The sequence below is a fragment of the Myotis lucifugus genome, unplaced genomic scaffold, assembly GCF_000147115.1.
Source record: "Myotis lucifugus unplaced genomic scaffold, Myoluc2.0 scaffold_46, whole genome shotgun sequence".
In the NCBI taxonomy this organism is placed as follows: domain Eukaryota; kingdom Metazoa; phylum Chordata; class Mammalia; order Chiroptera; family Vespertilionidae; genus Myotis; species Myotis lucifugus.
The window spans coordinates 2,122,895-2,150,427 of record NW_005871094.1 but is presented as its reverse complement, the minus strand read 5'-3'; the positions used below and the strand labels follow the sequence as shown (position 1 = coordinate 2,150,427).

The 27,533-nt window shown below is 36.8% G+C and overlaps 1 protein-coding gene and 1 pseudogene across 12 annotated transcripts in view; one reads left to right on the top strand and one right to left on the bottom strand.

The window, feature by feature from the left end:
* Positions 1-27,533, bottom strand: part of CNOT4 (CCR4-NOT transcription complex subunit 4) — a 153,013-nt gene that overhangs the window by 121,454 nt on the left and 4,026 nt on the right. The window lies entirely within an intron of this gene.
* On the top strand, positions 3,714-4,266 carry LOC102434167 (annotated as a pseudogene).

The following is a 27,533-nucleotide window of genomic DNA, read 5'->3' as shown; positions in this document are numbered from 1 at the left end:
AACTGAACAAGATTCAATAGAAAGATATACCTTACTCATGGATTGGAAGAATTAATATTGTTAAAACATCCTTCTTACCTAAAGCAATATATAGATTCAATGCAAAATCTACTCAGATACCAATGGCATTCTTCTCAGAATTAAACAACTATTCCTAAAATTTATATGGTACCACAAAAGACCCCAAATAGTCAAAGAAATCTTGAAAAAGAAAAATTGAGAAGTATCACACTCCCCAATGTCAAACTATACTATAAAGCTACAAAAATCAAAACTGTGGTACTCAGCCCTGGCTAGTTTGGCTCAGTGGATAGAGCGTCGGCCTGTGGACTGAAGGGTCCCAGGTTCGATTCCAGTCAAGGGCACATGCCCAGGTTGCGGGCTCAATCCCCAATAGGGGGCGTGCAGGAGGCAGCCAATCAATGATTCTCTCTCATCACTGATGTTCTCTCTCTCTCTTCCGCTCTGAAATCAATAAAATACATATATTTTTTAATTTAAAAAAAACTGTGGTACTCACATGAAAATAGATATATAAATCAATAGAATGAATTGGGAACCCAGAAATAAATCCACAATTATGTAATCAATTAAACTACATAGAAGACAAGGATATACAATAGGGATAAATACAGTCTCTCTGAAGAAATGGTGTTGGGAAAACTGGACAGATACATGCAAAGAAAATGATGTTGGACACTTTCTCCCACCATAGTATACAAAAATAAATTCAAAATGGATTAAAGATTTAAATATAAGACCTAAACCATAAAACTCCTAGAAGAAAATATAAGCAGAAAACTCTTTCACATTGCTCTCAGTAATATTTTTTTAATAGTCTCTCCTTGGACAAGGAGAATAAAAGAAAAATAAACAAATGGGACTACATCAGACTAAAAAAATTTGCACAGGAAAGAAAACTATCAACAAAACAAAAGATAACCTACTGAATGGAAGAAGATATTCACCAATGATACATCTGATAAGGGGCTAATATCCAAAATACATAAAGAACTCATACAACTTAACACCAAAAAGACAAACAATTCAATTAAAAAATGGGAAGAGCCCAGCCAGCGTGGCTCAGTGGTTGAGCATCGACCTATGAATCAAGAGGTCACGGTTGATTCCTGGTCAGGTCAGAGCACACGCCTGGGTTGTGGGCTCTATTCTCAGTATGGGGCAAGAAGGAGGCGGCCGATCAATGGTTGTCTCTCATCACTGATGTTTCTATCTCTTTCTCCTCCTTTCCTCTCTGAAATCAATAAAAATTTTTTTTTAAAAATGGGCAGAGAACCTGAATAGACATTTTTCCAGAAGACATAAGGATGGTCAAGAGGCATATGAAAAGATGCTCTACATCACTAATCATCAGGAAAATTCAAATCAAAACCAAAATGAGATAACACCTCACACCTGTCAGAACGGCTATCATCAATAAGTCAACAAACAACAAATGTTGGAGAGGATGTGGAAAAAAGGAAACCCTCATACACTGTTGCTAGAATTGTAAATTGGTGCAGCCACTACGGAAACCAGTATGAAGATTCCTCAAACAACTAAAAATAGAGCTGCTATAAAATCCAGCAATTCCACTTCTGAGTATTTATCCAAAGAAAACAAAAACACTATATCAAAAAGATATATGCACCCCTATATTCATTGCAGCATTACTAGTCATAGGCAAGATATGAAAGCAACCCTAGATGTCCATCAATAGACGAATGAATAAAGATGATGTTGCATGTATATATAGGATGAAACAAAAGGTTTACAGTTGTTCATATGAAAAATACAATAATTCAGAAGTAATAATACAAGAATAAACTGTTTCTGTACTCACAACTGTAAACCTATTTTTGCCTCACCGTGTATGTGTGTGTATAATATTGTGTAATATAAGATTAAAAGAAAACACAGTAAAACAAACTTCTTAACAGTAGTTAACTTTGAGAGAATTCTACAAGTCATTTTCACATGTTCTACAATGAATATATGCTATATTAGAGGCCCGGTGCACAAAATTCAGCCCAGCCTGCACCCTCTCCAATTCAGGACCCCTCAGGGGATGTCTGAATGCCGGTTCAGGCTCAATCCCCAGGATCGGGCCTAAACTGACAGTCAGACATCCCTCTCACAATCCTGGACCACTGGCTCCTAATTGCTCACCTGCCTGCCTGCCTAGTTGCCCCTAACTGCCTCCCCCTCCTGCTGGCCAGATGGCCCCTAATTGCCCCCCTACAGGCCTAGTCACTCCTAACTGCCCCCCCACCAGCCTGATCACTCCTTGCCTCCCCGCTGCCGGCCTGGTCGCCCCCAACTGGCCCCCTATGCTGGCCTGGTTGCCCCTAACTGCCCCCCCTGCCAGCCTGGTCGCCCCTCATGGCCCCCGTGCCAGCCTGGTCGCCCCACGCAGCCTGCTGTTCAATTGTTTGGTCATCCCTCACTAACCCCCTGCCGGCCTGGTCGCCCCACGCAGCCTGCTTGTTCAGTCATTTGGTCGTCCCTCACTAACTCCCCTGCCAGCCTAGTCACCCCACGCAGCCTGCTTGTTCAGTCATTTGGTCATCCCTCACTAACCCCCCTGCTGGCCTGGTCGTAGGCAGCAATCTTGTGAGGGTGTGTCGGTTAATTTGCATATTACCTCTTTATTATATAGGATATTTCTTTATTTTACTCATTAAAAATGATCAAAATTAAAACACAATAAGAGTAACTATTAACTTTGTTTCCATCTTTCACAGCCTAATGACAATCACTGTAAATAATTCTAATGTACTCTTTTAGATATATTGACTATGTATATATAAGCATATACTTATGAATATCTTTTTAAATTGAAAATGAAAAGGACTGTGCACATTGTTTTGAACTTGTCCTATTTTACTTAATATACACTAGAAATCTTTTTATCCTATCACCTATATCACTACTTCATTCTTCTTCAGAGCTGCAGCATATTTCCATCATACAGATGTGCACGTAATTTAACAAGACTACTGACATAAATTTCTGTGCTTTCCTGACTTTTGATATCACAATATTACAATGCACACCCTTTAACATGTGTTTCTGTGTGTTAGTACATCAGAAACAAACCAATTCTCAAAAATTCATTCTGCAGAATTCACTTATTTACATATTCATCTCAAGGACTGAACAAATCAGACACATGGCCCTACAATATATTTGTGTTAAATACATGTTAGATTTATAGTGAAATAATGATTACTAATTGTGAAATGTTTTTCTGAATATTAAATATATTTATAAAACTCAACCAAGCTATGACCTTTAGTGTAGAACAAGTTGAAACTTCTTTAAAATAATGACAAAAGGAAAATTATCAGCAAATCTCATTGAAAACTCTTAAAACATTAAAATCACTCCATCCAACATAAATAGCTGTAAATTTTAGTCAAAAACATTTTAAAAAAGGTTGACAGATACACTTGAAAAGTGACCCAAAAAATCCTAAAAATACCAAAATGCTAGAAAGAAAAAAAACTTTTGAAAAAATTGTAAAGATATCAGAAAATGCTGGAAAAAACCATTTTTAGAAAGACTAATGATATCAGAGTAAGCTAAAAAATTATCCCATGACATAATGCAATTTTGTCCATGTGCATTAGAGAAATATTTTCCTGAATATATTGATACAAAGAATTGGTAAATTTGACTAGCCTATAGATTAATTGACCTAGAGCCAGTATATCTGTAGAACAAATTCCTAGAAATGAAATTGCTGGATCAAACATGGTATGTGCAATTTTTAGTTTTGACAACATTGCCAAATTGTACTTTAAAAAGTTGCACCAATCTACATTCTCATTAAAATCTATTAGAATCAAACATTTTATTCCTTATGAATCTAAAATGTAAATACTGGGCTCTCTCAGGTCCTCGTTCCCAAGATGACCAAGAAAAGAAGGAATAATTATCGTGCCAAAAAAGGCCGAGGCCATATGCAGCCTATTCGTTGCACCAACTGTGCCCAGTGCATGCCCAAGGACAAGGCCATTAAGAAGTTTGTCATTCGAAAAATAGTAGAGGCCACAGCTGTTAGGGACATCTCCGAAGCAAGTGTCTTCGACGCCTATGTGTTTCCCAAGCTGTATGTGAAGCTGCATTACTGTGTGAGCTGTGCCATTCACAGCAAGGTAGTCAGAAATCGTTCTCATGAAGAGAACACTCCCACCCTGATTTAGACCTGTGGGTGCTGCCCCACGACCTCCACCAAAGCCCATGTAAGGAGCTAAGTCTTTAAGGAGTGAAGAAAAGTTCTCTGGGGGGAAAATAAATGCAAATTGTACTTCAAAAAAATAAAATGTAAATACTGGAATCAGTTATTTTAAATTTGCGCTTTTAAAAATTTGAGCGTGTATGTACTTTATAATGGAATAAAGTCCTTTAAACTAATTAAATTATGAAAAAGCATAAAAGTATTTACACAATAAATTTTTAAATTATACAAAACAGCTTTACACTAATAAGAACAGTGTAAAAATGAGTTCACATATTAATAAGAAATCAAGATAACATGCAAAAAATGAAAGTGCTGTTTATTTCAGAATTTAGGAATTACCAGCTTTTTCATTTATTTTTAACAGTTATTATCATGCTGATTTTCTGTTAACAAAATGTTCTGGTGGCCTGGGAGTAAAAAATAATCACAGCTTTTTATGCCACCCAGGCCTTTTATTTCCTGTCAATGGCCCACCCAGTATTCAGTTGTCCAGTGCCAAAATTTGATCACAATCTTCAATTCAGCACTCTCTTCCATTCTCCAAACCCTGGTCATTAAATTCTATTGCTTATATTTCTTTAATTAACTCTCTCTTTCATCTCCATTTCTACTGGATAACTAATATAAGGATCTAAATGAAATCTCTCTCCTCTAGAATCCAATTTGCACACAGTTCTGTTTGATTAACTTCCCTTCACACGAGTGCTTATCAAACCTGATCATACATGACAAATCATCAGTATGGCCCTAGCCAATTTGGTTCAGTGGATAGAGAATCGGCCTGCGGACTGAAAGGTCCCAGGTTCGATTCCGGTCAAGGGCACATGCCCGGGTTGCGGGTTTGATCCCCACTGGGGGGCGTGCAGGAGGCAGCCAATCAATGATTCTCTCTCATCATTGATGTTTCTATCTCTCTCTCCCTCTCCCCTCCTCTCTGAAATCAATAAAAAAATAAAAATAAAAAACAAATCATCAGTATGTTGTTAAAAATGAGGATTCTGAGGTAGGGTATTAGATTCTGCATTTCTAGCAAGCTCCCAGGTTATGCTAATGTTTTAACTTCATCCTTCAAGACACTCTTTAGATTAAGAAGCTTTAAATCAACTACTACTTCCTGCTCAAATTTAAATTCTTTTTCTTTTAAGTAAGTATTTTATTGATTTTTTTACAGAGAGGAAGGGAGAGGGATAGAGAGAAACATCGATGAGAGAGAAACATCAATCAGCTGCCTCCTGCACACCCCTACTGGATATGTGTCCACAACCAAGGTACATGCCCTTGACAGGAATCGAACTTTGGACCCTTCATTCCACAGGCCAACGCTCTATCCACTGAGCCAAACCGGTTAGGGCTCAAATTTAAATTCTTTCTTGGTGCTCAAGAACCCTATCTCTCTACATTTATACTGCATAACCCTACAGCCTCACAGAATATCCTCCATTCTCCTTTTCACAGGCCATATTCATTTTGGTTTAGTAGTCCCCATATAAAGATAATGTTCCCCAATTTTCAACTTCCTTTCCCACTCCACCTACCACTCATTCAAGTATTATCTTTTTTTAAAAACCACACAAATTAACCCTGCCCTCATTCTTTACTCTTTTTCCAAATTCCTGTAATACTTCTCCAATAAATATCTGGCATATGTTGCCCTATACCAGGGGCCCTCAAACTTTTTAAACAGGGGGCCAATCCACTGTCCCTCAGACTGTTGGAGGGCCGGACTACAGTTTACAAAAAAACTATGAACAAATTCCTATGCACACTGCACATATCTTATTTTGAAGTAAAAAAACAAAACGGGAACAAATACAATATTTGTATTTGCATGTGGCCCACGGGCCGTAGTTTGAGGACCCCTGCATACTATTAGAACCATCACAGAGGATTCATTATGTGCTCTGAGAACACAATCTACTTACCATTTAATGCCTAGCAATATGCTTAGCATATAATTTCTAATTTTATCTAAGTTTATGCAGAAAATCATAGTGTATGGGTGCCTTTTAAAAGAATAAAAGGCACCCATGTTTCACCTTGGAGTCCTAATATTTCAAGGTCAATTTGCCACTACTGTAAGCACAAATTACACTGCCAAGATAAAAAACTAGTGACTATTTAAAAACAAAAAATATTAAATTTTATTTAAAATTATAGAAAATGTCAAATGAGACATGAGACATTAAAATAAAGAAATTATGGGAAAGAATTCTATGAGAAAGAAATAAGAATTAAAAAAAACAATTGTCTATATAAACCAACAATAAGGAACAGGAACCAAATAGAATAGATGGGGCAGGGAGTAGAGGGAAAGTTGCATAGAGAGAGGTAGGTGGTATTCCAATAAAACTAGGTAGAGTCAAAAATAAACAGAACATACATTATTTTCAAGTGCCCGTGGAACATTCATTCAAATACACAATATCTTGGGCCATAAAACAATCCTTAAAATATTTGAAAGAACTGAAATCATATTCTCTGACTATAATGGAATCCAACTAGAATTCAATAAAATTCCACACACTTGGAAATTTACCAACATACTACTGAATAATCCATGAGCCAACAGGAAGTCTCAAAGAAAAATTTAAAAATACATAGAGTTAAGAAAGATGAAAAACAACATATCAAAATTTGTCAAATGCAGCTAAAGCAGTATCCAGTGGAAAATTTATAGCATTAAATGCTTTCATTAGAAAAAAAGAAAGGTCTTATATCAATAATCTTAGCTCCTACATCACAAAACTACAAAAAAGAGAAAAACAAACTTGAAGCAAGCAGAGGGAGGAAATAATTATAAAGGGTAGAGTTCAATAAAATGAAAACAAAAACAGAAAAATTAAGGAAACAAAAAGCTGGTTCTTCATAAAAAACAATAAAATTAACACACCTTTAGTAATATTGACAAAGATAAAAAGAGAAAAAACAGAAATCACAAATATAAAAAAGAAATAGAAGATTATCACTACAGATTGCACAGCTATTAAAAGGACAACAAGGAAATACTAAGAAGAATTTTATACTCATAAATTCAATAACTTGGAAAAAAATGGACTAAGTCTTCAGAAACCACACTTTCTAAAACTCAATCAAAATGAAACAGATAATCTAAAGAGTCCTATGACCATTAAATAAATTGAATTCATAGTTTTAAAAATTCAGGAAAAAGAAACCCTCTGACTCAGATGGCTTTACTGGAAAATTTATCAAAAATTTAAAGCGTTAATTCTAATATTACACTATCTCTTCTAAAAAGAGGGAATACTTCCCAAGTCATTTTATGAGGCCAATATTACTCTGGCACCAAACCCAGACAAACACTGTACACCAAAGAACAGAAACAAAAACTTCAAGTCAATATGTCTCATGAACTCAGATGCAAAATCCTAAACAAAAATTATCAGTAAATAATATCCAGAAATATATATAAAAAGATTATTGGGATTTAATCTAGGTAAGCAATGCCAATTCAACATTTGAAAATCAATCAATGTAACCTACCATAACAAAGGACTAAAGAAGACAAATTACATAATCATATCAATTGACAGAAAAAGCATCTGACAAAATTCACAATAAACATTCTCAGTAAATTAGGAATAAAAAGGAACTTCCTCAACTTGATAAAGAACATCTATAAAAATCCCACAGCTATCATCACAATTTAATAGTAAAAACTATATGCTCCCCCCGCACCCCCAGGCTCTAGTACAAAGTATGGATGGCTGCTCTCATCAATCTTATTCAACACAGTTATGGAACTCTAGCCAGCAAATAAAGTAGGATCCTATATAATAAGACTCTAATATGCAAATCAACTGAACAACAGAACGACTGGTTGCTATGATGCACACTGACCACCAGGGGGCAGACGCTCAATGCAGGAGCTGCCCCCTGGTGGTCAGTGGACTCCCACAGTGGGAGCGCCGCTCAGCCAGAAGCCTCTGCTGCAGGCGGGCGGTAAGGAGTGAGGGGTCCTGGACTGCAAGAGCCCCGGAATGCAAGAGGGATGTCTGACTGCCAGCTTAGGCCTGATCCCCCCGCGATCCCGGGGGGGGAAAGGGCCTAAGCCAGAAGGCAGACATCCCCTGAGGGGTCCCAGACTGCAAGAGGGTGCAGGCCAGGCTGAGGGATCTCCCCCAGTACACGAATTTTGTGAACCGGAGCTCTAGTAAGTAAATAAAAGGCAAACAGATTGGAACAAAAGAAAAAAATCTGTCCCTGATTGCAGATGACATTATTTTCTACCTCAAAAATGCCAAAAAATCTACCCCCAAATTCCCTAGAACTAATAAGTGAGTTCTGCAAGATCACAAGATACAAGGTTAATGCACAAGAATCAAACACATTCCTATATACTAACAATAAACATGTGAAAACATAAATTACAAATACAATGCCATTTACAGTTGCTCCAAAGAAAATGAAATACTTACGTATAAATCCAAAAAGCAAAACAAAACATGTGCAGATCTATAGATTGAAAATTACACAATGTTGATGAACAAAATCAAAGTCCTAAAAAATTGTTCACTTATTAGAGGCACAACATAGTAATGATATTGATATTCCCCAAACCGATATATAGGTGTAATGCAATTCCTAGTAAAATCCCAGAAAGATTTTTTATAGGTATAGATAAAAGCTTATTCTAAAATTTGTGTAGGAAGGAAGAGGTCCTACAAGACCCAAAGCAATTTTGAAAAAATATGAATCAAGTGGGAAGAATCACTCTTCCTGATGTTTTGGCTCACTACAAAACAGCATAGTACTGCCCTGGCCACTGTGGCTCAGTTGATTGGGCATCGTCCCATGCACTGGATTCCCGGTTAGTACACATGCTTGGCTCAATCCGTGGTAGGGGGCGTGCAGAAGGCAGCCAATCAATGTTTCGCTCTCACATTGATGTTTTTTTGCTCTCTCTCCCTCTCCTTCCTCTCTCTCTAAAATTCAATTGAAAAAATCTTAGCATTGAACAGACTGACATACCTCGATGTGCGGTTGAGGGGACAAGGATAAACCAAAGAACTTACATACTTGTATGCATAGCCCATAGACATGGCCAATAGGGTAGTGAAGACCTGGGGGAGTGGGTAAGGGCTGAGAGGAGGGAGGTAAAGGAGGGAGGAAATGGGAGATATCTGTAATACTATCAACAATTAAAAATATATTTTTTTTTAAATCTTAAAACAAAACAAAAAAACAAAGTGTGGCAGTGATAGACAGACGTGCAAATGGACGGAACTGAACAGAAAATCCAGGAACAAGTCACACAAGTAAGCCCAACTGATTTTTGACAACAGTACACAAGCAATTCAATGGAGAAAAGGTATTATTTCGAACAAATGGTGCTTGAGCAACTGGACTTAAAAAGAAAAAACTAACCTCAACCTAAACTTCTATCTTGTGCAAATATTACCTCAAAATGGATCACAAACTTAAATGTAAAATATAAAACTATAAATTTTAAGAAAAAAAATCTTCAAGACTTTGTACTAGAGTTCTTAAGAGTTCTTAGACTTGACACAAAAGGCACAATACATAAAAGGAAGAACTGACATATTGGGTCTTATCAAAATTAAAAACTTTTGCTCTGAATAGCCCTATAAAGAGGATGAAAAAAGCTAGACTGGGAGAAAATATTTGCAAATCACATATTTGATAAAGAATGTATATCTATAAAGAACCCTCAGAACTTAACAGCAAAAAAAATATCCTATTAGAAAATGAGCAAAAGACATAAACTGACATTTCACCAAAGAGAATATATAAATGGCAAATAAGCACATGAAAAAAATGCTCTGTATCTTTAGCCATTAGAAAGTGCAAAATAAAACTACAATGAGATATCATTACACACCTTTGAATGACTACAATAAAAAACAGGGATAACATCCAATCTAATTAGAACACAGAGAAACTCATAAAATCCTTGTGGGAATGCAAAATCATGCAGCAACTTTAGAAAATAATCTTGCTGTTTTTTAAAAACTAAATATGCACTTACCAGATGACCCAGCAATTGTGCTCTTGGGCATTTATCACAGAGAAATAAAACATGTTCGCACAAAAATCTGCATAAAATGTTCCTAACAGCTCCATTATGAAGAGCCAACAAACTGAAAAGAATACAAATATCCAACAGGTAAATGGTTAAACAAATTGTGTTATATCCACACCATGAAATACTACTCAACGATTTTTTAAAAAATTGATATACAGAACATAGATTCAGAAATTATTCTTGTAGGATCGATCTAAATCTAAATCTATCTACACAGCCAACAGAAATCCTTAAAGCTTAGGAGGAACCAAAAAGGTAACAAGGATATGCTAAAATCTAGAAAACAGACAAGTAGCAAAATTTTGTTTCTATCAGAGTCTATAAAAAGTTATCCATATAAGAATATGAATTTAGTGAGTTCACTTTTCTTCTTTGTTCCCACAATCCCTATGATTTAAATTATCATCATTCTTTTCTCCCTAGCATTCTTCTTTTCCCCTAATTGTCCTTGCTTTAAAAACCCTTTTATCAAATCAAATCATTAACACACAAAAAAGATTAAAGCTTGTTGGCCCAAACTTTTTCACTTCTTGTACACTCTTCTTGTGAATGTGTTTGTATATAATTTTCAGTACCTAAGTATGTATGTGGACTCTTTGAGTGAGAATAATAATAATAGTTCTCCAGTAAATAAATTCTTTTCAAATGCTTGACAAAGTCATTTTTGTTCATGCCTTTATGGTAACAACATAACATGAATTATTCTGAAGTATATTTTGGAGCCCAGAAGTCAACAACTCCCTTAAATAATCCACAGCAACTGCATAATCAGTTGTTCACTTAAAAACTACCTAGATCTGAGCATATGCCACTTGGTTTTAAACACAGTTCAAGGCTTAACCTTAAAAAGCATTCATTGAACCCAACACATCAAAAGAAGTAATAAAAATACAACCATAAACTTAAATCTTTAAAGTACTAAACATGAAGGGAAAAACAGCAGTAATAATGGCTAAGATCCAAGTTTATAAAACCTATGACAGCAGACTGAGTTAATGCAGGTGTTTTTGCTTATTTGTTTACTGGATTTTACATTCAAACAGACAAAATCTCCTTTTTCATATGTAAAATTTTCTATCCATTTTATTTTTTACCATATATAAATTGCCTTTAAGTCTTAAAAATATACATTAATAATGGAAGAATTGTAAAATGTACTATTAATAGTCCTAATATTAAGAATTAAATTCTGCTACTTTTATTTTAATTCTCCTTCAAATTCTTCCAGGCAATGTAGAGAGAGTAACTTGTGCTTATGTGGTACCATGATCAAGATATGGCAAAAGTCAAATGGTTAAAAAAAGAAAACTCAGGGTCTGAGATAGTTAATAACAAGAAGAACAACATAAGAGTATTTAACTTCAGGGGGGAAAATCCCTTTATAATAAGTAATACGAAAATCATTTTTAGTAACTATATAACAGATCATAACTGAGTTAAAATAGCTCTATAAGTGTAGAGACAAAGAGAAAGATAAGTTTAAGACGGCAATGTCCTAGCAAAATATAATGCAAACCTCATATATAATTTCACATTTTCTACTAGCCACATTTAAAAAAACAACAGGTCCTGGCAGGTGTGGATCAGTTGGTTGAGCATCGTTGCATGCACCAAAAGGTCACTGATTCAATTCTCAGTCAGGGCACATGCCAGGGTTGCAGGCTTGATTCCCAATAGGCAGCATGCAGGAGGCAGCCAATCGCTGTTTCTCTCACACATCAATGTTTCTCTCTTTCCCCCTCCCTTCCTCTCTCTCTAAAAAAATTTAATAAAAACACTTTTTAAATACCCACAGGTAATTAATTTTATTTAACCCAATCCTATATAATAAAAGGCTAATATGCAAATTGTCCCATCAACCAGGAGTTTGATCGGGGGCAGGGCCGACCTACCAACCACCCGCAGCCCCTCCCCCCAGCTGGCCCTACCCCCAGTCAGCCCCCCTGATGAAGGCCAGGGCCGGCCCACCAACTGCCTGCAGCCCCTCCCCCTAGCCAGCCCTGCCTCCTATTGGTCCCCACCACCCTGATCGGGGGTGGGGCCAGCTGGCTAATCTCCTGTGTCCCCTTCCCCCGGCCCAATCGGGGTGGGCCAGCAGTCCACCCATGCATGAATTTGTGCACTGGGCCTCTAGTATATCTATAATATCAATTCAAGATGTATTATTTTTTTTAATTACTAATGAGATATTTTATAATTTTTTTTGTGCTGAGGATTCAAACTTAAGTGGGCATTTTGTACTTAGTACACATTACAATTCAGACTAGCCACATTTCAAATTCTCAACACCAACATATAGCTTGTGGTTACCATGCTAGATAACACAGGTCTAAGAAATGGCTTGAGAAAACAGGCATATATCTACCTTCAGACCAAGAGATTAAGTACAATTATCTGAAAGGATCTAAAATCAATAGTAATGCATACACAACATCACAATTTGCGATATAATTGCTGATCCCAGTATATGAGGACTCTTTGAAAGATAATCAAAGAAAAACTCATTAGAGAACACTTGCCTTCAAAAAATATAAAAAGATAAGTTCTTTTTTGCCAACCAATCTCCAAGCTTCTTTATATGTAGTATCATATAACGCCTCTAGAAATCATTAGCATTATGACAAGCATATTCAATGCACAGTACCCAAATATCTTTAAATTTCCCATAATTCTACATATGATTACTTCTTCTCCTATTTGTATCAATTTCCTTTTTACTATCATGTTCAGTATCATTCTGTTGGAAGCTTTATTAACAAAAGTAAAAGCAACTCACATCAAAACCTTAAGAATGGGTTTCAGAATATCTGAAGAAAGTTTAGAGTATAAAATACTAATTTAAATAGAGTCAAAAGTCTAAGGAAATACATTTCCATCCAGAAGTAGGGGAAAAAAGAGAAAGGTATGAGTAGAGGGAAGACACTAAATTTGGCAGGGGTTAAGAGGAAAGCAAGTATTGCTAAAGGAGGTTATAGGTAGCAGTGAAATAACAGACCTCTCTTAAGAAAGGGTGGTCCAGAAGCATTATTTTCAGTCTGTTGAGATCTTCCTTCCAGGCATATCCTTTGTTTGGCACAAGTAAATTTTTACCCCAAAAAAATTTTTTTAAAGAAAGAGTGGTCCAGGCTTCCACTAAAAGCCACTTTTTGGAATAGCAATCAACTCATACCCTCTATTTGCAATTTCCTCAGGGATACAGATGTCACGTCTTCCTGTGTGTAGGGTGGAGGGTTAGTAAGAAGAAAAGAAGGCGGCCACAAACTATCCCTGACAACTCCTTCCCCACCCATAAAATTGGCATAATCTAAACCTACATTAAAGATGCCTCCCAAACCTTCAGATTTAGTAAAATTAGACTAGAATATTCTCTGATCTTATCAACTCATAAAATTTTCTTAGCATAGAACAAAATCTCTTACCATCTAACTTGTTTTCAAAGGATCATTCTGTTAGTAACAGACTATAGAAAAAAAGGTTAAAAGCAGGGAAATCAGTTAGAAGGCTGTTGCAATTACCCAGCAAGAGATGATGGTGGCTATGGAATGGTAAAAACTGGTTGAATTCTAGGTATGTTTTCAAGGTAGAGCCAACTATTTCCTGATGGAAAGAATGAATGTGGGATGTGCGATAGAATCAAAAATAACTCCAAGATTTCTGGCCTGACCAACTTGAAGCTGCCAACAAGTGAGATGAAGAAGGCTACATATATGGGTGGAGCAGGTATGAAAGGGCAGAAATGGTAGGGAAAAGCAAGATTCTATTTTGAACATGTTGAGTTTAAGATGTTTAAGAGTGATTGAAGTGGAGATATTGAGTAGACAACTACTAGTAGATATACAAATCTGAAGTTCATAAGAGTGGTCTAAAATGCAGAAATAGCTGAAACCGGTTTGGCTCAGTGGATAGAGCGTCGGCCTGCGGACTCAAGGGTCCCGGGTTCGATTCCGGTCAAGGGCAGGTACCTGGGTTGCAGGCACATCCCCAGTGGGAGATGTGCAGGAGGCAGCTGATCGATGTTTCTCTCGCATCGATGTTTCTAACTCTCTATCTCTCTCCTTTCCTCTCTGTAAAAAATCAATAAAATATATTTAAAAATAAATAAATAAATAAAGTGCAGAAATAAATTTAAGAGTCATCCACATTTAGAATGTATGCAAAGCCATGAAACTAGCAGAGATCACCAAGGCAGTGAGGACAGATAGAGAAGATAATCAAAGTTAACTAAGCCCTGGAATATTCCAATGGTAGAGGTAGACAAAAAGGAAGATCTACCAAGAAAGTCTGAAGAGCAGCCAATGAGTTTTGACGAAAAGCAAGGGGATAAGTTATCCTAAAAGGCAAGTGAAATAAATATATCAACGGAGACAAACTTTGTCAAATGTAAATTAATCACGTAAGATAAAAACTGACGAGATTTAACAATGGCATTGTTGGGAGACTTAAACAAAAATAATTTGAGTACAATGGTCAGAGCAAAATGATTGGAATAGGTAGAAGAAAGAACAAGAGAAAACTAGAACAAGTGCATTTAGACAACACTTTAAAGGGTTTCTACCACAATGGAAATAGAGAAAAACAAGGAAGAGTGATCAAAGGAAGATACTTATATGAGAAAAATAATAGCATGTTTGCATGTTGATGAGAATGATCCAGAAGAGAAGGAAGAACTGATGATGTACCAAAGAGAGGGAAAAAATTACTACAGCAATGTCCAGAGTAAATGAAAGGGGTGGGAATGCATCAACCAGAGGGACTGGGATTAGAGAGAAGCAAAGACAGTTCATCTAAAGTAATTTACAGCAAGCAAGGTCTGTGAGTCAGATTGCAAGATGTGATGGTGGAGTCTGTAAATGTTCTTCAAACTGCTTCTATTTTCTCAGTGAAGTAGAAAGCAGGTCTGAAAGTGAACCAGAAGAGGACAGTTGAATATTTAAAGAAAAAGGCATCTAAGAGTGGGAAAACTGAATAAATTAAGGAAATGGACTATGATTGCCAGACAATATTAAGGGCCACCTGAGGTTTCTTACCATGAATTTAAAGTGAGAATGGTCATACTGTTGTATTTTCCTCCAGGCACCTGCAGCTGCATTGGTGCAGACATGAAGTGCTTAGAGAATCTGACTTACATTGAATTAAGATTTTGATACGTACGAAGAAGAAAGGAGCAAGGGAGTTGAAAGTATATTGAAGGGAGTGCATACGGTAACTAACCACTAGGTAATGAATACACGCTAAGTAATGAGGGAAGAAAGGTAATCAAGGGGGCAAGGGACAGTGAAAGGGGAATAAAATCTGTGGACTGGAGGACCTAATGACAATAAATGATTATTGAGTTGAGGTAGTAGGTAGAATGAGCTGAAAATACAGATAGTAGTCAGAAAAAGGGCTGCATTAAATGAAAACCATAGAGGGGTTTAATATAATAATAAAAGTGTAATATGCTAATTAGACCAGACGTCCTTCCGGACGACCTTCCAGACAAAGCCGGGGCTGTGAGGGCCGGTTTGCCTTGGGACGAGGCAAGCGGCTGTGGCTGCGAGGGCCGAGCCACTTGCACGAATTTCGTGCATCGGGCCTCTAGTCTATATATATAAAAGGCTAATATGCTAAGTGTCCGACCATTCGACCGGTCACTATGATACACACTGACCACCAGGGGGCAGACGTTCAACTCAAGAGCTGCCGTGACGCGCACAGCCATTTACAGAGAAATGGCACTGTGGACCTGGCACCAACAAACCAACTCTTGGCTTCCCCCAACAAGGACATAGGCCCCGTCACCACCCCAAAGCGACAGCCCACCAAATCGCAGCCAACACTGCCCAGCTCAGCCCAGAAATGTGGCCCACAGCCCAGCCCGGAAACAGTAGCTGTGGGCGCCAGGTAATGATTTCACACAGCAATGCCCAGCTTCCTCTCCCTAGCTACTAGCCTTCTTGGAGTTTCTTCAGTCCAGGAACATGACTTGCTTTATAGCCAGATGGAAACATTTTACACTTTAATCAAATGTCTGTGAAGCATTTTCCCATGCCTCATCTCATTTGATCCTCACAGAAGTCCTGGAGTAGGTAAATAGGAGACTCAGTGGAATCCTATTTTCTTTTCATTAGCCAGAAAACAGAGATTAAGAAAGCTTAGAAACTTGACCCAACTAAAAAGAAGAAATGGTGGGCCTTGAAAATGACTTCAGGTTTTCTCACTGCGCAGAATATAGTCAAACACTGCTGCAGTTAAATATTTTACCCTTTGTTCTCCCAGCGTGATCTACAATAATAATCTGCTTCCTGTTGATATTTACTGCTGTGTTGCTGACAATTACCTGAAAGAGAAGTTGGGGTGCTTCACTGGGCTGGAAAAAGTTTAGCTACATCAGAAAGCAGGTCTAATTAAGCAAGTTTATTCTACATATATAAAAGGCTAAGTTGACTCGCACATGCGCGATACATATAAAGCTCTCACTGGCGCCAATCGCATGTGTATGTTTCGATCGGTCATTGTCAATCATGAATTTGGTTGACACTTCTATTATAGAGAAAGGGTTAATAGCAGTATTAAAATATTTCTTCTAATTAATTTCCTTTCAATGTGCCTGAATTCGTGCACTAGGCCACTAGAATTGGTAATAACAAAGCATAAAATATAACCATAGAATGAATGGCTGAGGTAAGGTAGAGAGCAAGATTATTAGAGAAGAAGAATTTTAGAACTTTATAAGCTATCGTATTAGAAGTACCATAGATACTACATGTTGAAATTACTAAGAATTAAAAGAGGCATAGAGTTGGTAAGAATGACAGTGAGCTAGGAGCTAAAATAGTCAAGAAAAGATAAGGAGTAACCCAGGGTGTAGTAGACGCCAGCAAACATGATGATTTATGGACAATATGACCTGTTAGTAGATGAGTTTTAGGGAGAAGAGGAGAATGAAAGACATTAGCCCCATTTGCAGGCTCAGTGAAACCAGTCTTCCTCTTGGACTCCTGCTGCTGACTCTTCATGGTGATAACATATAAGAAAAAAATGAAAAACATAACAGCAAACACCTAAAAGGGCTGCGGGGCAAGAGTGTCTTCAGAAAAGTAGAAAGTGGAGGAAATGTTCAAGGGGAAAAAACAAGGACATGTAAAAATTTTGCTGATGATGGAGAGGAGTGAAAAAGAAATCATTCACAACATTGTAAGGATTAAAGTGGGAAACATGAAGTATCAACTAGGAAACTGATGGTGACTGACACAAAAAGGGATAAATGATATAATAAGATTAGTCCTGATGGACTTCAGGCAAATAATAGTGTCAAGGCTGTGAGTGTTGACAGGAGGAATGAGGACTGAGAAGCTCCCTGTCAATAGAACAAAAGTCAGGGAAGCATGCTCTTAGCCTCAGTGCAAAGGGCTTCTCCCTCACCACTAAAGATGACTTGCAAGGAAACTGTAATGTACTTGTAAGGCTGTTGTAGAATTTTTAAAAATTAATAATATAGTGATTAGAACAGTGCCTTGCATCTAATGAGCACTCAAAGATAAGTTTTACTATCAAATGTAAAATATAATTATTGTAACAAAAAGAGATTCATCATACATTTTACTTTCCTCAGCAAATGGATTTCCCAACTGATTCCCAAAAAAAAACAGTATCAAAATGGACCGAGAAAACTCATTTGAAAAAGAAGAAGTCTCTGAGGTCAACTTTTATGTAGTGTCCATCAATCTCAGAAAATTGGCTCTCCTCCAAAAAGCACCACCACCAGCCCTTGAATTCATATTTCTCCATCCACCCAACTTCAATGGTAAAATTATATATTTATTCAAAAACCATATACTGAGCACCTATTATGCACCAAGTACTATTCACAGAACCTAGGATACATCAGGAAACAAACAAATGTCCCTATCCTAGTAGATGGAGATTAACAACAAACAGTATGTATAACGAATAAGTGGTTTATATGTTTGAAGACACAAAAATAAAACAATACAGATAATGGGGTGAGGGGCCTGGATTTAAATAGTCAGGGTAGACCTAGTGATGAGGAGATCACCTGAACAAAGGTCTGAAAGTTGAGATAGATATTTGGAAAACTGCTCTCTAGGCAGAGAGAACAGCCAGGGCAAAGATTCAAAGGCCTCTTCATTTAGTTCTTGCCACTACTTGGCAATAATTTTTTTAAATGTTTTTACTGCCCTAACTGGTTTGGCTCAGTGGATGGAGTGTCAGCCTGCGGACTCAAGGGTCCCAGGTTTGATTCTGGTCAAGGGCATGTACCTTGGTTGTGGGCACATCCCCAGTAGGTAGTGTGCAGGAGGCAGCTGATCGATGTTTCTAACTCTCTATCCCTCTCCCTTCCTCTCTGTAAAAACTTAATAAAAAATATTTTTAAAAAAATGTTTTTACTGATTTCAGAGAGGAAGGGAGAGGGAGAGACAGAAACATCAATGAGAGAGAAACATAAATTGGCTGCCTCCTGCACACCCACCTCTGAGGATGGAGCTGGCAACCCAAGTATGTGTCCTGACTGAGAATCAAACTGTGACCTCCTGGTTAAGGGGACAATGCTTAACCAACCGAGCCACACCGGCTGGGTAGCAATAATTTATTTTATTTTTTTCTGTATTTTTTCTCTTCAAGCCACTAATCCTACTCTCTACTCTCCTTCAGCAGTGGATTATTATAGCTAATATTTATCATTCGTTTACCACCTACCAAGCATTGTTCTAAATGTTTTTAAAAGAAATAGGTGCTACCATTGCCTTCATGCAGAAAACTGAGATGCAAAAAGATTAAGCAGCTTTCCCTAAAATTAGAAAGTTAGCAAGTGGCAGAGCCCTGCAAAGTATGTATGTATAATGTATTGACTACTAGAAAACTTGACATTCAGCACAAAATACCTCGTTTTCTCATCTCTAATTTGTAGAATTTCTCCAAGTACACATTCGATAACTATGAAAGCTGCTATTATAATGTCTTCTTGCCATTTTTCCAGTCATTTTCTAGACTAGTCTTTACATAGCATCTACACCTACTACTTTCCTTAACCTCTCCCCAAATTTGATTATAGTCCTACTCTATTAAAATTACTCTAATGTAGTTAGTGATTATCACACCTCAAGCTAAACGGCTTTATCAATTCTCATTCTCCTTGAATGTTGTGTTAGACTATGTCAACTCCTTTTCTTCTTGAAATAGAAGCAACACCATGCTCGATCTTTCTATCCCTATCGGTGATTTCTCTCTGCTGGTCAATTTCTTCCTTTGTTTTCTAAGACTTATACTTGTCCATCTTCTTTCTACCTCTCCAATTGTTCCTTTAGTATCTTTTTCACTTCTGCCCCTTTAAAGGTAGAGATCCCAAAAGTTTAATTAGGATCCTTTCTGCTTCTATGTCTGTTAGCTCAGTTTCCCTTAAGGTTATAAAAAATCATATAGCACCTTCTTTCTACCAGGCAAATTGTATGGTCATTCAGGATAGATCAGCGAACAAAATAGACCAAAAAAACCCACAAAAACCTATGCTACCAAGGACACTCAAAACTATCTCCTCTTAAATACTATTTTAAACACATCACTCTCCTGACTTCAAAAAAATAAAAATATAACCTTGCAATGATTCCCCTCTTATCAACCAAATCTAAATGCCTCTGCCTTCGTTCAAAACATTCCATCACCATTTTCCATCATACTTATCCAGATTTATTTTCCACTACTCACTGATTCAAAAAATTTCCAGAAAGACTAGTCCTTGTGATTACTCCCTCAACACTTTGTGTTCCAACTGATCAAATAACTTCTGAAAACATTTGTCCAGTACCTAGATATTAAGAAGTATCCTATATAATAAAAGCATCCTAAATAATAAAAGCATAGTATGCAAATTGTCCCTTTGACCGGGAGTTTGACCATGGGGCGGGGCCAGCCAGAGGAAGGGAAGAAGGCCCTGGCGGCAGCAGGTGGCCGGGGGAAGGGAGGGAGTACCTGGCCACTAGGGACCCTACCAGTACACAAATTTTGTGCACTGGGTCTCTAGTATTGAATAAAAAGCTAAGTGTTCAAAATTGGATGTTTTTTAATTCTTTCAAATGTATTAAATAGCAAACACTTTTACAAGGCTTGCCAAACACTATTCAAAGCACTTTGCGAACATGAATTAATTCATTTACTCCACACAACAATCCTATTATCTCCATCCTACAACTGAGGAAGCTGAGGCTCAAACAGAGTACAGTAACTTGCTCTAAGTCTGACAAGTATTAAGTGGTAGAGCCAAGATTCACACTCAGGCAGTGTGGCTCCATACTATACTGGATAATCCTAGTAAGAACAATAAAAAAAGCAAAGAGAGCCCAGCAGTGTGGCTCAGGAAACAAGAGGTCATGGTTAGATTGCAAGTCAGGGCCATGCTAGGGTTGCAGGCTTGATCCCCAGTAGTGGGTGTGCAGGAGGCAGCTGACAGATGATGTTTCTCTCTCGTTGGTGTTTCTCTCTCTCACCCTCTCTCCTTCTCTCTCTAAAAATCATATTTAAAAAGCAAAACAGGAAAAGTTCAAAGGGCCTGCAGAAAAAACTATATTCAATTATGTAAAATCATTTAAATTAGTCCTTTACTCCAAATATGGAGTAATATTTCCTTTAATATCATACCAAATTTTTAAAATTCTACAATTTAGTACTATATAATAAAAAGTACAATCTATAAACACAAACACATGATATATTACTCAGAGTTCTACAAAGCTATTGAAAATATTTGCTAGGCATGACTAAAGAATATATGGTGACACATGACAAATGTTCTTTTATTAGAATGCCTGTATTAAAGTGTTTTACTGTCATACTTGTTTTCACCATATTCAAAACAGATATGAATACAATTCAGGGAAGATAACTACCTTAAAGAAAGACTAACTTTAATTTTTGGAAGCAAAATTCACATCTAGAACAGGTCCAATATGACAAAAGGTTTTAGTAAAACCAAGAAATTCCAAAAAAGTTCCATTAAGGATCTAACTTACATACTCTTCAACCTATCACAAACTTTATAGTTAAAGGGCCTTTTAAGAGGTTTCTGAAGATTCATCTATTAAATTCATGAAGCTATTTTATAACTAATTACATAAAATTAAAAATAAGAGGCAGAGGTTTTCCATAAAAAATATCTTAGAATAATATAATCCTAACATATGAGCAGATGAGGAGTATCATATCTATTTTTTTCTTCTCTTACCTTTTTCTCCTTGCCTTCTGGCAGAGAAAAGACACAAAAATTATCAGGTTTTAAACTGGAGAGATTAAATTGCATAAGTCTATATGAATAATAGCTTGATTTAGAAAAGGCTAAAATTTGTAGCTTTCTCAATTCATACTGATAACCTAACTTAGAAAATCTAAAGTATGTAGCCAAAGGCAGCAAAGAATGCCTCTCAGGCAAAAATACACAGTAGCCATTATTAGACTTTGAAGTCTCCCCACTTAGTATTTTTTCCTCTCCTCTCTTTTCCTGAGTTTACAATGCACCTACCTCCTGGCTACCCAAGACACCTCCTAAGCCACTAGCACAAACTCAGCTCCCTCCCAAGAATTATATGAATGAAAACTATGCAAAATGTTAATAATTTGAGATTAACTCAAGTTATTAAATCTGGAAGAGATTCTTGGAGCAGGGAGCCTACGTTCTCCTTTCCCCACCACAAACCCACCATGACACTTAACAAGTGGCTCCACACTCCAAGAGATTAATTAAAATTTCTTGGGAGAAAAGAATGGATTGGCAGCTACCACTGAAGATATTCTCAAATACTGTACTATGTATTTGATATTTACTTTCCTCCTACATGCAATGAGAAAGATGCATAATCCTTCTCAAGACTGTCCCGCACACAGTGGAACTCAATTCAATCTTAAATCCAAAATTAACACAAAAGCCCCTGTTAAACTCCCAAGGAGAGGACAATAGCTTTCTATTCTAGTGACCACATTAGCACACGTGAACAGCTAACTAAAGAAGTACCAAATATCAAAAATAGCTGTTACATTTCCAGAATTAAGGTGGTCTTAGAATGGAAGAAAGGAATGTCAATGAAAAACAGATTTTTCCCAATAATGTACTATATTGCATCATCGATATTATCCTTATTAATATTTCCCAAGTACCTAAAAAGTGCATGCTATTATGGTAGATCATACCTTTTATAATAATAAAAATGAAAATGATTGGTAAATTAAGATAAATTTAATTTTGAAGCTGTAAGTACCTAAGCTTGAGATGGTTTCAGACTCAACTGTAAGAATCCTTGAGATCTCACATGCTAAATACCGTGGAGAGAGAAAACATCATATGAAAGAAGCAGCAAAGAGAATAAATTATAATAAATAGTACTATTCATTTACTATTTACAAAGCCAGAAGCAAGTAATCAATCTACCTTTCCCCCCTGCTTTAAGATAAAATGTGAAATCTTCCTTCATAAAACAAAGCAAGCATGCTATCCAGAAATACACAACAGATAAAGAAAGTTGGCTTAACAAAGAGTCAACAAACCAAAACAAAGAAAAGAATAACTTCAAAGGTCTCAGTTCTTTTAAAAAATCCAAATAAAACAAATATGGCTGCTGTTGAACTAGATCTGTTTTTGATAATACTTTTGCAAAGCAAAGTATGTCAAAATAAATTAAAGAATAAACTTTCATTTAATAATGTCTCTACATTCTTCATTGGTCTGCTGACCTAACCTTATCTACCCTTAAGGGAGCTTGGAGCTGACAATATTTAGCGCCCTATTTTATCAGAATTTCTTCTGTTCTAACCAGGTCATTATTAAACTTTAATGATACCCAGTAATATATACTGGTTATAAGTTTCCTAATACCTTTTGAACTCATACACTCATAGGAAGCAGATCAGGGACAAATTAACTCTTCTACAAATGAGTTCCATATCTTACTATTATATAATAAAATTTTCTTTATCTTCCCAATGCTTATACCTCAGTGAATAAATATCTAAAACTATTTGAAAACACTGGTAGCTTTTATCTACTGAAATTTTTTGAGATTATTTAAGTAGTCATGCATCATTTCCTTACCAAAAGCTGGGCTTAAAATTGCAGTTTACTATCAAAGACAAATAGACTACATTTCCTCAGTTTTCTATTCTCCAAAACCTTGGTGTCATTTCTGGATATAAGTGACTGAAAAGGAGATAGAATCAATTAGCTGCCAAATCCTGTAAAATTTCCACACTAACATCCCTTAGATGACCCCTTACCTCGGTGGCTAGATGTTAATTTTTCACACTCAAGTGTCAACTCCAAAATATGCTGCACTCTACTGAAGAGCAATCTTTCTAAAAGCACTTTTATTGTCATCTTCTGCCCCCTATCAACTTCTAATGCAGTGGTTCTCAACCTTCCTAATGCCGTGACCCTTTAATACAATTCCTCATGTTGTGGTGACCCCCAATTTCATTGTTACAAATTGAACATAATTAAAGCACAGTGATTAATCACAAAAACAATATGTAATTATATATGTGTTTTCCGATAGTCTTAGGCGACCCCTGTGAAAGGGTCGTTTGACCCCCAAAGGGGTCGCGACCCACAGATTGAGAACCGCTGTTAATGGCTCCTTACTGCTTAACATATCAAATTCAATTTGACACTGAATTAACCTTTCATAATCTAGCTCTACCCTACTATACTACCTTCTCCAACACCATTTTCGGAAACTAACACCTTATTCTATTGAGACCAAACTCGTTACATCCCTCTCACATCATGCAGGTCCCACCATTTACGGGTTTGTTCATGGTTCCATCCCACACATGAAATGTATGGAATATTCTCCTTCTGGAGATGTTTTGCCAATGCAAATAGTATATATTCTTTTTTAAAAATATATTATTTTATTCATTTCAGATAGGGAGAGGGAGAGAGAGAAACATCAATGATGAGAGAAATTCATTGATTGGCTGCCCCCTGCACGCCCCTACTGGGGATTTGCATGCAACCCAGGCATGTGCCCTTGACCAGAATCAAACCCGGGACCCTTCAGTTCGCAGGCCCAGGCTCTATCCACTGAGCAAAACCGGCTAGGGACAAATAGTACATATTCTTTGTTCAAGTCCAACTTTCTCCAGGGAGCCCCACATCTAGAATTTTAGTCTGAAGAAACCCCTACACTAACATGATTCAGACTATATGTACCATACATTATTTGTATAATGCTTTAGATAATGCTACTTATGTAATGGAAGTATACCCAATTAGATAATAAACTCTTAGGAGAGGTTGGATCATTTCCCTAACAAGTACTCAATGATTATTTGACAAGCTAACTAAACAATCCTGATTTTTAAAAATCAAGGTATTTTATGTCAAAAGAGTTCTAGCACAAATTAAATAATGTGACGACTAGGATTTGCTTCAAAACAATCCAGGTCAAAGTGAGGGGAACAAAGGAGTAAGAAAGTGGGGATACAGATAAACTCTATAAATTGATCATCTTTGGCCCAGCCACGTGGCTCAGTGGTTGAGCATCAACTTATGACCAAGTAGGTCTGGGTTCGATTCCTGGTCAGGCACATGCCTGGGTTGCAGGCTTGATCCCCAGTGTGGGGCATGCAAGAGGCAGCCGGTCAATGATTCTCATCATTGATGATGTTTCTATCTCGCTCTCCCTCTCCCTTCCTCTCTGAAATCAATAAAAATATATTTTAAAATTAAATAAAAATAAATTGATCATCTTTGAAGTGACCACTATGTGGAGGTTTACTTTTATACCTGTTTAAAATTTTTCACATTAATAATTTTATTTTTAAAAAGTACCAATAGTCTCTTTACTTCATTTTAAATGACAAAACCAAAACACATTGTAACATCTTATTTACACAACAAATACCTAAGTCCACATTTAAAGTAAGAAAAAAATTTCTGGAAAGATATAATTTGGTAGGGAACTTTAATGATCCTAATTCTTACCTAAGCATTAAACAAAAATAGTTAGAGGAATCATCTAATCAAAATGTCAGGGAATCTTAATCAAAAGAAAAAAATGACCTTACCACCAAAAGCAATACTATTTATATTTCAAATTATTATTAAATCACAGTGTTCACAAGAGGGTCCACCCAAACAACTGCTGAATATCAAAAACACTGAAAAAAGTCATAAGCAAAATATGAAAGGCAGAAAATCGGGGGGGGGGGGGGGAGTTGCTACAAATCAGTCAATGTTGTTTCATGAAGACACCTATTGCTCTTAACAAGGAATGAATTAGTTTCTTAAACAATCAGAAAAATTAGCACTTCCTCTTTAGTCCAAGGACTGTAAAACATGCTTAAGAAATGTCAGATGCCTAACCGGTGTGGGTCAGTAGTTGAGTGTCGACCTATGAACCAGGAGGTAATGGTTCGATTCCCGGTCAGGGCACATGCCTGGGTTGCGGGCTTGATCCCTAGTGTGGGGTGTGCAGGAGGCGGTGGATCAATGATTCTCTCATCATTGATGTTTCCATTTCTCTCTCCCTCTCCCTTCCTCTCTGAAATCAATAAAAAAAAATTCTTTTTAAAAAAAGACATTTCACATATTTGGCTTAATAACAATGTATTTGCTTGTTGCTGCTAAAGAATGAAACCCCTTTTATATTTCAGTCTGTAGCTACTTTTCAAAATTCAATCACTACAATTTTTCCTACAACATTATCACTAATTTCTTCCAAAAGCAAGACTACAAAGCAGTATAACACCTAGTATCTTAAATTGATAGCATTTTATTCTTATTATACTGTTCTTTTGCCTTGACTTTTTTCCCCAAACTGGTTTAAGGCAGATATACAAACTAATCTTATTATTCTGATTTCCTCATCTCTAATTTTCTCTAAATGCTCAAGAATTGAGATTTTAGTTATCATAACTAAATATCTGACATTTATTTTGCACAAATATCTGACATACACACATATACAAATAGCAAGGTTCATCCTAAGAGTGATACATCATCCACCCATTACCCAATGCAATTAAAGTTTAAAACAGGGCAACTATCTTGTATAAAAGATTAGTAAGAATGAAATCCTCCTCACAAATAAAAAATTCATACTAAAATTGCCTCGTTACTTGTACTATCTTTATTTTTTTAATATTTTTATTGATTTTTAGAGAGAAAGGAAGGGAAAGAGAGAGAGAAATATTGATGTGAGAGCGAAACACTGATCAGTTTACCTCCTGCACCCCCCCACCAGGGATCAAGTTCCCAACCCCAGCATGTGCACTGACCTGGAATGAAACCTGAAATCCCTTGGTGCATGGGCTGATGCCCAACCAACTGAGCCACACAGGCCAGGAGACTTGTAATATCTTTAAAGTTAAGTTTTCCTAGCAAGTAAAAATAATCATCTTTTTAGTAGCATGTAATTTCTCTCTTCTGGTAAAAGAAAATCTCTGATATGGGAAAGTTAACCTAAAGTGCCTAATATTGAAATTTTCTCTTCCATAAACTGCTTTCCGATAAAAAAAAATAAAAGAAACAGCCCTAACCGGTTTGGCTCAGTGGATAGAGCGTCACCCTGCAGACTGAAAGGTCCCAAGTTCGATTCTGGTCAAGGGCATGTACCTTGGTTGCGGGCACATCCCCAGTAGGAAGTGTGCAGAGGCAGCTGATTGATGTTTCTCTCTCATCGATGTTTCTAACTCTCTATCCCTCTCTCTTCCTCTCTGTAAAAAAAATCAATAAAATATATTTTTAAAATAAATAAATAATAAAAAATAAATGAAAGAAACATACTATGAAAAAGAAATGTGACAAAACCCCTGGATTATACTATTACTACACTTGAAAAAGTTGACATTTACCACACAATCTTTTCTAATAAAAACCACATAATAGTAAGATTAAAAACAATGCTGGCGAAAGTTCTTTCATTAAACCACTAAATAGGTGATTTAAAAGTCCCACTTAAAGAAAGAAAAAAGTCCCACTTATCTTCTTTTCTTGCATCACTAATTCAGTAAATTACGTCATCTTTATAATTTGTGTACTCTCAACTTTTGAAATCCTGTCTAATGAAGACAGGATATGCAAATTGACCATCACTTCAAGACAAAGATAGCAGCACCCACAGCCAATAAGGAGGGAATATGCAAACTGACGTGACAAAGATGGCGGCGGCCAGGCCAGAGCGAAGGCAGGAGGTGGCTCTGGCCCCGGAGCCAAGGCCTGGATCCTGGGTACAGGAG